General features: G+C 27.0%; 1 long non-coding RNA gene across 2 annotated transcripts in view; it reads left to right on the top strand.

Annotated features, from left to right (window-relative positions):
- The first annotated feature begins 1,409 nt into the window (after positions 1–1,409).
- LOC136796815 (uncharacterized) overlaps positions 1,410–8,205 on the top strand; it is a 470,956-nt gene continuing 464,160 nt past the window's right edge. Inside the window, exon 1 of one of the 2 annotated variants that reach the window (XR_010844563.1) lies at positions 1,410–1,443. This is a non-coding gene — a long non-coding RNA (uncharacterized lncRNA). Of the gene's footprint in view, positions 1,524–8,205 lie in introns of both variants that reach the window. The other variant, XR_010844564.1, reaches the window with a different exon arrangement.

Genomic DNA, 8,205 nt, shown 5'->3' on the forward strand with positions numbered 1-8,205 from the left:
AAAAAAATTATCGCTCTTGGTTGTATTTATTAGTAACACGTTTCTAGCCCACCTACATGTATATTTTCTTATATTGTAATTATTATTTTTTTATATATATGTTATAAACGTAACAATTGTTTTGAAATATTTTTTATTTTAATGTCTTGTCAATTCTATAATATTTTTATCTTTTTTTTTCATTTAGCTCTGATGAAGTCTTGCAAAGTGGAGCGAAACGTTAGCTAACAATAAATTTTCTTTTACTACCTATTTTGATGCCTTCATTCACCGCCAACCGTACTATCTTCCTACAATCTTATTTTACATTTTGCTAAATTTAGGCACAAATTAAAATGATGAAACAAATTAAAATTTTTTTTCTTGCTTTAATTATCTTGAAAAAACAATACAATCTGAACTGCAGAATACATTTAAATTGCAGTTCTACTATTTGAGCAACGAGCAGTACAATTAAATGAACAGTTATATAATAATATATAATTTATAATATGGGGGTTGGGCCACTATTAGGTGGGCAGAGGGAACCCAATAAAAAATCTGTACCGCAACAACCCATGAGGATGCAGTGCTTCGTACTTAGTAAGTACTGTTGCAAGACCAAAGGTTATGCAAGGAGATGGTTTGGTCAGAATTAAGCTCGCTCGCGAGATTTGTCTCCAATTAATTTTATCTACTTTATAAGGCTAGATAGACCCCAGAGGGCTCCTGAACCCACATGGTAGACTCAGGGCTACAGTAACAGAATAAATAATTATCTATCAAAGACGGATTCAAACCCGAGTCCTTAAAGATATCAGCACAATGCCTTACCACTGAGCCACGCTGCTCTCAGTACTTATTATCTCAAAAATTTAAAAAATATCTTCCTCATTAACAATCAGAGTTTATAAAAACTGCTGTAGTAATTTGTATTACTATATAAAGTTATACTTTTTATTAATATTAATTCCGTAAACTTAAAAGTTACTTTATTATCATTCGTCATTTTCTTAGTAATTATTTTTTCTTCAAGCCCTCTAAAGCCCTGCAGCCCCACCTACTATTATCATAGTAATTTTTTAGTTTTCCAAAATAAGTAAAGTATATATTACTATTGTTATGATTATTATATTTGTAGATGGTTTTGGGCTTGATGATGACGTTCCATGTGTAACTTCAACATTAAGTCTTGTAGACATCGTTGAAAATTTACGCATCTCATTACTAAAACGTATTGTGAGACAATCAAATCCGCCAGGGGGTTTGTTGACATTTCCAACCTACTTCCTTCATTAATATTACAGTTTGTTGACACAAACACCAATCTGGGAGACAAAGTAAATAGCCAATCTAAAGCCGCCTCTTAAATGGTGGGGGTAAGATATGAATGAGGAGGGGGAAGGGGTGGTTCTTCTCAGTTCCAGCTTGGCTCCCGTTGGGGATTGACCTACGTCGCTCCAGGTGGGTAAAGATCGTCGTAAACTCTTGGCATGCTACGTCTCAGTAGAACTACGTCTGGGAATGCTATAATTGAATATATCGTATGTATTTTATATTAAAATAAGAAAAAAAAATCAATTATACTCAAGAAAAAATAAAAAATCTTTTTTACTTATTCAATCATGTATTACATTTTGAGCTTAAATCAGCTCATCTTCCAAATTACAATAATATATGATTTACAATTAAAAAAAAATTATCCTAGCATATAAAATAGTTTTTAACAACATGTATGCAATCAACGGTATTATTAACTCGTATAGTGTTAATTTTTTAATAAATATAAAAACTATGGCTTTGTCAAATACATTTTTTCTCGAAAATTTATAATAATAATAATTTAAAAACTACATCATAAATATGAAAAATGTAATAGACGAAAAATACTATAAGATGTAATTTATAAGAATTAATGCAAGAAATGCACTTAAAGTTAGAAAGGGGAAAGATATAATAATAAAAACAAAAATAGCAGAACTAAACAACACACAAATATATACTAGAAACGTATATTATTATTTATATTAATAATCACACATTTGATTTTGGTAATCTACAAATTTTAGATAAAACTAAAAACAATAAACAAATGAACAGTGAATTTCAAATTTGATTTTTGAAAAAAATAGCCCAGATTATCTACATATTTTGAACCAAATAAATTTGTAACTAAAAAAAATTATAGCCATTTGAGGCAAATTCTATTTATCATAAATGACTAAACCACACCAGTCCAGTGGTTTAACATGGTTTAATGTTAACAGCTACCATCTTAAATGTACTTAGTGTTTTTTAATAAACACATTTAAATTAAAATAATAATTATTTAAAATAAAATTATTCAAATTTTAGATGGTAATATTACAGTAATATTAACATTAGATAAATGAAACGTGAATGTCATATAAAGAAATAAAAAAAATTTGTACAGAACGGAATGGCGAATTTAAGTTATAAAGAAAATTTGAAATAAAGATAATTTCAGTATTAATAAAAAAAATATGATTTTTTAAAAACTGAAAAATGAATGAGTTAAACATTTACTATGGTTTATATGGGTCATTATTTGATAATGTGTAAATCAAAGGCCCCATTTTCAACCTTCAACGTGAGCGCTAAGGAAAAAATAAGAACTATCTTTTTTTTTTTTTTTTAAATGAAGGCTATATTTTACCTCCAAAATAGATTTATAAATAGTAAATTAAAACTTATAAGATATCGTTCTTTCATTCCCTTACCATGTCCGAACCCCTAGATTAGGCACTTTAAAAATAATATTTCGATTTATAAATCATTTCTCTAATTGACTAACTGATTTAGTTAGTTATTACATGAAGATTCCATTAAAAAATACGTCCCATTATTTATTATAGTCAGTAAAAAGAAATAAAATATAATTGTCTGTCCTGACGTTTTTTCCTTCATTTCGTTTTAACATTTTTTTTTTTTTAAAACCATAATCATGGTTTTTATAGACTTTAATAAAATATTACCCTGGGCGTTGTGCCAGTGAAGGTACTGCACCTCAAAGTGGATATGAATTTTGCAGCTCGAAATAACACTTTTTATTGTTGAGAGTTTAGGAAGTGAAATCTACGCATTTCATGCACAATATAATTTTTTTTTTTTTTTAAATTGCGAATTATATATTATTACTGTTTTGAGAATAAGCTGATTTAAGCATGAAACGAATAATAGAAAAAGTAAAAAACGGTTTATATTTGTCTTTGAAAGAGTAAAACCCTTTGAAAAAAAATTAAAATATACAAAAAAAAAATTAATGAATAAACTTATTAATCATGATTTGTCCCCTATTAAAAAATGTACCAATTTTTATAGGAACTTATGAATTAATTTAAATAATAATTAAATATGCAATTAAATTAATATCACATTTGTACGCACCTTATAATAAATAAATAACTTCGAAAACTTGAACTATTAATTTTTAACGACTTATTAATGGTATTTACTAACCCTCCAAGAGAAAAAATAAATTCACAGGACTTCTAAATAAGTTATATTTTTCTCATCTGTTGTTATTAAATGCTTTAATTATCAAAACTAAGATGTATTCAGATCTAGTTAGTAACACACATATAAGGAAATTAAACAAAAACAACGGTCGGTTGACAGAAATAAAATAGCACTAAACATATTGCTGTGAAAATCATCCATATCGGTTTATATTATATTTTATTTCAAAACTGTTTTTATTTTTTTCGATTTAATTTTTACAAAATTGTAAAACACAGCTCATATGCTAATATAAAAAAATATTGTTAGTTTTTCCAGTTCGTTTTTCTATATCCTCTTTCGCTATAATATTTTTTATAAAATTTATAGTAATTTTAAAAGTTATTATAATTTTTAAAATGTTATTATAAAGAACCTGCTGAATAAAATGAATTTCAGGGGGTTCGGTGTGTAAATACCTTTTGATATTTAATTTTAAGGACATACAACGGGTACAGGTTGTATAACCTAAAATAAATATATACCAAAATAAAATTTTTTTTTAACTGCCGGTAAATTTCAATTTTTCGTTCTCTCTAACCATTGTTACCCGTACTAGAGTAATCAATTCTCTAAACTGTATATAGTCTTCATGAAAGTAATCAAAAATTGGGATGAAATAAATTACATAACAGTTTTAACAGAAAACAAAAAAAAAAATATTAATTCAATATGATCACATAAATACAAAATTAGAAACTTACAATGATAAACTCGACAAATTTTCGAGTAATATAAAATTGGAATGAAGAACAAAAATAATGTGGTGTAAAGAATAGACTGCAATGTTTCCGATGACATATTTCGGTGAAACCTCAATAAAGTAGGATAAGATGATGGAACAGTATATAAGTAATTGTAAAAAGAACAAAAATAAAAATATTACAGCGTTTTGTTCATCAAAGAAAAATAATTTTAATTTTGAAAACTCCAAAATTTTAGAAACAGAAGAATGATTACAAAAAGTAGGAGAATAAAAGAAGCTATCTATATTACAAAACATATTAATAGGATGGTAAATTTTATTGTTGAAGAGCCATTATACAAATTTTAACCAACAAAGGACCAAGCATTAATGTAAATATAAATCAATAATATATAATTTGTTTTAATTTTAAAAAAATTTGTTTTTCCAAAACGTAAAATAAAGTAATTATTTAAAATGTAATTAGTATCAAGAAAATTACATTGTGTAAGAGGGTATCCTAAAACAATACGGTAAATATTGTACATTATATAATTATGCAATAGAAAACTTGTTTAAAAAAAAATTGTGGAAGATAGAAAATGCAATCATAGGATTAGAACTAAGTTCAATTTCGTTTCAGTGTAATAAAAATGCCGAAGAGTTAACTAGTGGTTTCTCGCAATGTTTTATTAATTTTTTAAAATAAAATCGATTAAGTAAAATTATTGATTTTAGACATAGAGACCCTGGAAGAGACAGAATATTATTGTTATAATAAGGTAATTCATATGAATTTTAAAATAAAAATAGGCTTTATTGCTATATTACTGTTGCATTGTTTTTCAAATTTGCATAAGAAAAGTGAAGAAGGATTTGGACTCCGAAACGTCTGTATAATTGGAATATATTTTAAAATGTAGAAAAATTTTGAAAAGGAAAAAAAATCATTAATTAATTATATGAATGAATTTTTTTCCTTTCGCTTTTGCCCTTGAAAAAATTCCTCCCACTAATTTAAAGATAGACATCACTGATAACACTTGCAATCCAAGCGACGTGATAGCAAAAAATAATCATGTATTATGTGGAACGCCCAAGCATGTAGTCTCAGTACACCTGCTAAGAGGGTCGTTTGTTTAGCTCAGAAGCAAACAATGCGCAAAGCTCTGCATTCCGAATAAACAGTATGCTTGGATAAATTTATTCGAAAATTAATAAGATAAGGTGTGATACTTTAATATAATAACTGTGATACTTAAAAAAGATAAATTGTCTACTCTCACGTGATTAATACCACAATTATTCTTGCACCGCCTACTTAAAATAATAAGGTGAATTTGGAGAGTTGGCTGGTACCGAATATATCCAGAGGTACAATGTGGCCAAAATTTTACATCAGATCCTAGCGATGAAGCACAATTTGATAGATGACAAGAGCCCATATTATAAGTACCACCCACATAGACTTCTCTAAAAAGGTCTACTCGAGCTCAATTAGGATGAAGAGATTTAAAAGAAAAAAAACTTATTGTTATCGCCTCCACTGTGGGAGAAAAACTGAAAAAATATCAGGAACTCGCAATAGAATTAAAGGGAAAGTATCACTTTGAATGTGTGATGTAGCCATCCAATCATAATATCCACCAATGAATACCAAAGTCAACAATAGCAGGCGCAAATGGTTTGGGATTGCTTGTGGATATGCTAAGAAACACACAACAGTCGGTTATCTAATAAATTGCATAAGGGATTATAAACTAAATGAAAATTAATTATTATTTCAGTTTATAAACGTTAATTAATTAAATAAATAAACTTAACAGTAGAAAACATAATATGACCCGTTTTGTAATCTAAAATATTAGAATGATAACTATTTAAATTAGCTAATAGAAGAAAAACGATAATTGAATTTTAAAAGGGCGGTATAAAACAATAAATAAAACACAAATTCATAGAAAGATAAACGACATAATATGGGGCAATATTTAAAACATAAAAGTTTTACTTTCAGACATAAACATAAAAGGAATTTACGAGGTATTGAAAAACTGTGGCCGATTTATTTAAAAAAATTCATTAGAAACATAGTATTAATCAGCATACCTATAATAATAATATAATAATTACAATTATTTTATTCTTATTAATAAACAAATTAAAATTTTAGTGGGATCGTGCCATCGGTTAGCCAATTTCTTGTAATATCTAAAAACAATCCCCGATCAAGTTATATCCCTGATAGAAATTTTAAAAAAATATAAGATCTCACCTCTATTTTCATGTTAATCGATCTTTGATTTGTTTTAGCTTGAAATATGTTTCAGCAATAGTGGCAATAAACATTTTTTTTCAGAAACTGTAAAAATCGTTTTATCTTTGGATATGGACAGTTCCTTGCAATATTTTAACTTTTATCTAAATGAAGCACTTACACTTTCCGTGTTTTTTCCCTGTTTTTTTAGATAAATAAAATGAACATTATTAAAATATTTAAATGAAGCAGTAAGGGGAAAGTAACTAAATTGAATTAATATAAGCAAAAATAAAAACAACAGTCAGATTTACACTGTTATGTACAATATTATACTCTGGACATTTGGTATTTTAAAAAATAATATTTATTACCACTTGTAAGAAACGTAAAGCAAAAGGGGAGTGTAATGTTTAAAATAAACAGGAAGGAGTAATGCAATAATGCGAAATGAATAAAATCCGTACATATTGTTAGAAGTGAATTATTGAAAGTAGCCTTTACTATCTTGTTTGTTTTATTACTAATAAATGAATACTAACTTTCAATTGTAATCTGAAATTTCGTCTTCATTGTTGCATTTCGATTTATTATCAACAGTTTCATTAAACTGAAACAGTGCAAAATATGCAAATATATGCATCTATGATCAAATATGCAAAATAAAACTTGGCCAATTGCATCTGGGTACACTGATTCGTAAATTTTTCTGATGAGCTGTTTAATTATGCCACGCAAACAAAATATGCAATCGCATAAAAATCTGGGTTTTGCTATTTAAAAAAAAAATGCATGAATGTTCCTATTTTCCTTTCATTTCGTTATTAAAAATAAAAAAAATATTTAAATTTTTTTTTTTAAAGTTTAGTAAAAAGAAAAAAAAATTGTTGAAGAAAATAGCCTTTATCGCTTATCCCATACTTTTAGTATTGAAGTGGTAGTATTTATGATATTTGCCAAAATAAATTCACAAAATTTTTTGTTGTTGTTTGGACAGACATTTAACTTATATAAAACATGAACCATTAGACGTACAGATGTCTGCCAACGTGCAAGTGTACAGATACCTTGCCCCTGCAAAGTTGGCTAAAACGTTGATTAACAATAAATAGTTTTTTGTTACTATTTTGAAACCTTTATTGACCGCCACTTGGACTATCTTCTTATAACATGGACTAAATTCACTTCAACAGGTCAACTATCTTCTTCCAAAATAAAAAAAAAAATACATTTAATTGGTTTTATACCCTCTGTAGTGCCAAAATCTCCCTTCCGTGAAGTTAACAACATTTAATATAATATATAAAAATTAATATTAGTTTTTTGGTACTTTGTCCACTCTGTACCGTTCATCCAATTGTCATGAGATTTTTTCCTAGATGTACAGGATTTTCTCGGGAAGAATATATGCAAGCTCTATTTTTTCGGTAAGATAAAGTTGTTAGCAAAATTAAGGATTTTTGTAGAATAGCTAGTAAATATTTTTTTCATGGGTTTTATATGCAAATCGAATCAATTTTTTGAAGAAAAAGAAGAAAACATTACTGATTATAATTAATGATTTTTATAAAATTGACTTTTTAAAATTAGGAAAAGTAAAGTGAGGATTTCAGTAAAGTAGGCCAGCGAAATTTTTTTTAGGAAAAAACAAATCATATTGGTTTTTAACGACGTCTGAAACCCTCAAATTTCATTTTTCAATTTGAAATTTTTTTTTTTTGATTGATAGATTTATTTATTGATATATATTACAATCTGCCACACA

Source organism: Halyomorpha halys, unplaced genomic scaffold, assembly GCF_000696795.3.
Source record: "Halyomorpha halys isolate HHAL.00 unplaced genomic scaffold, Hhal_1.1 Scaffold735.1, whole genome shotgun sequence".
Taxonomy (NCBI): Eukaryota; Metazoa; Arthropoda; class Insecta; order Hemiptera; family Pentatomidae; genus Halyomorpha; species Halyomorpha halys.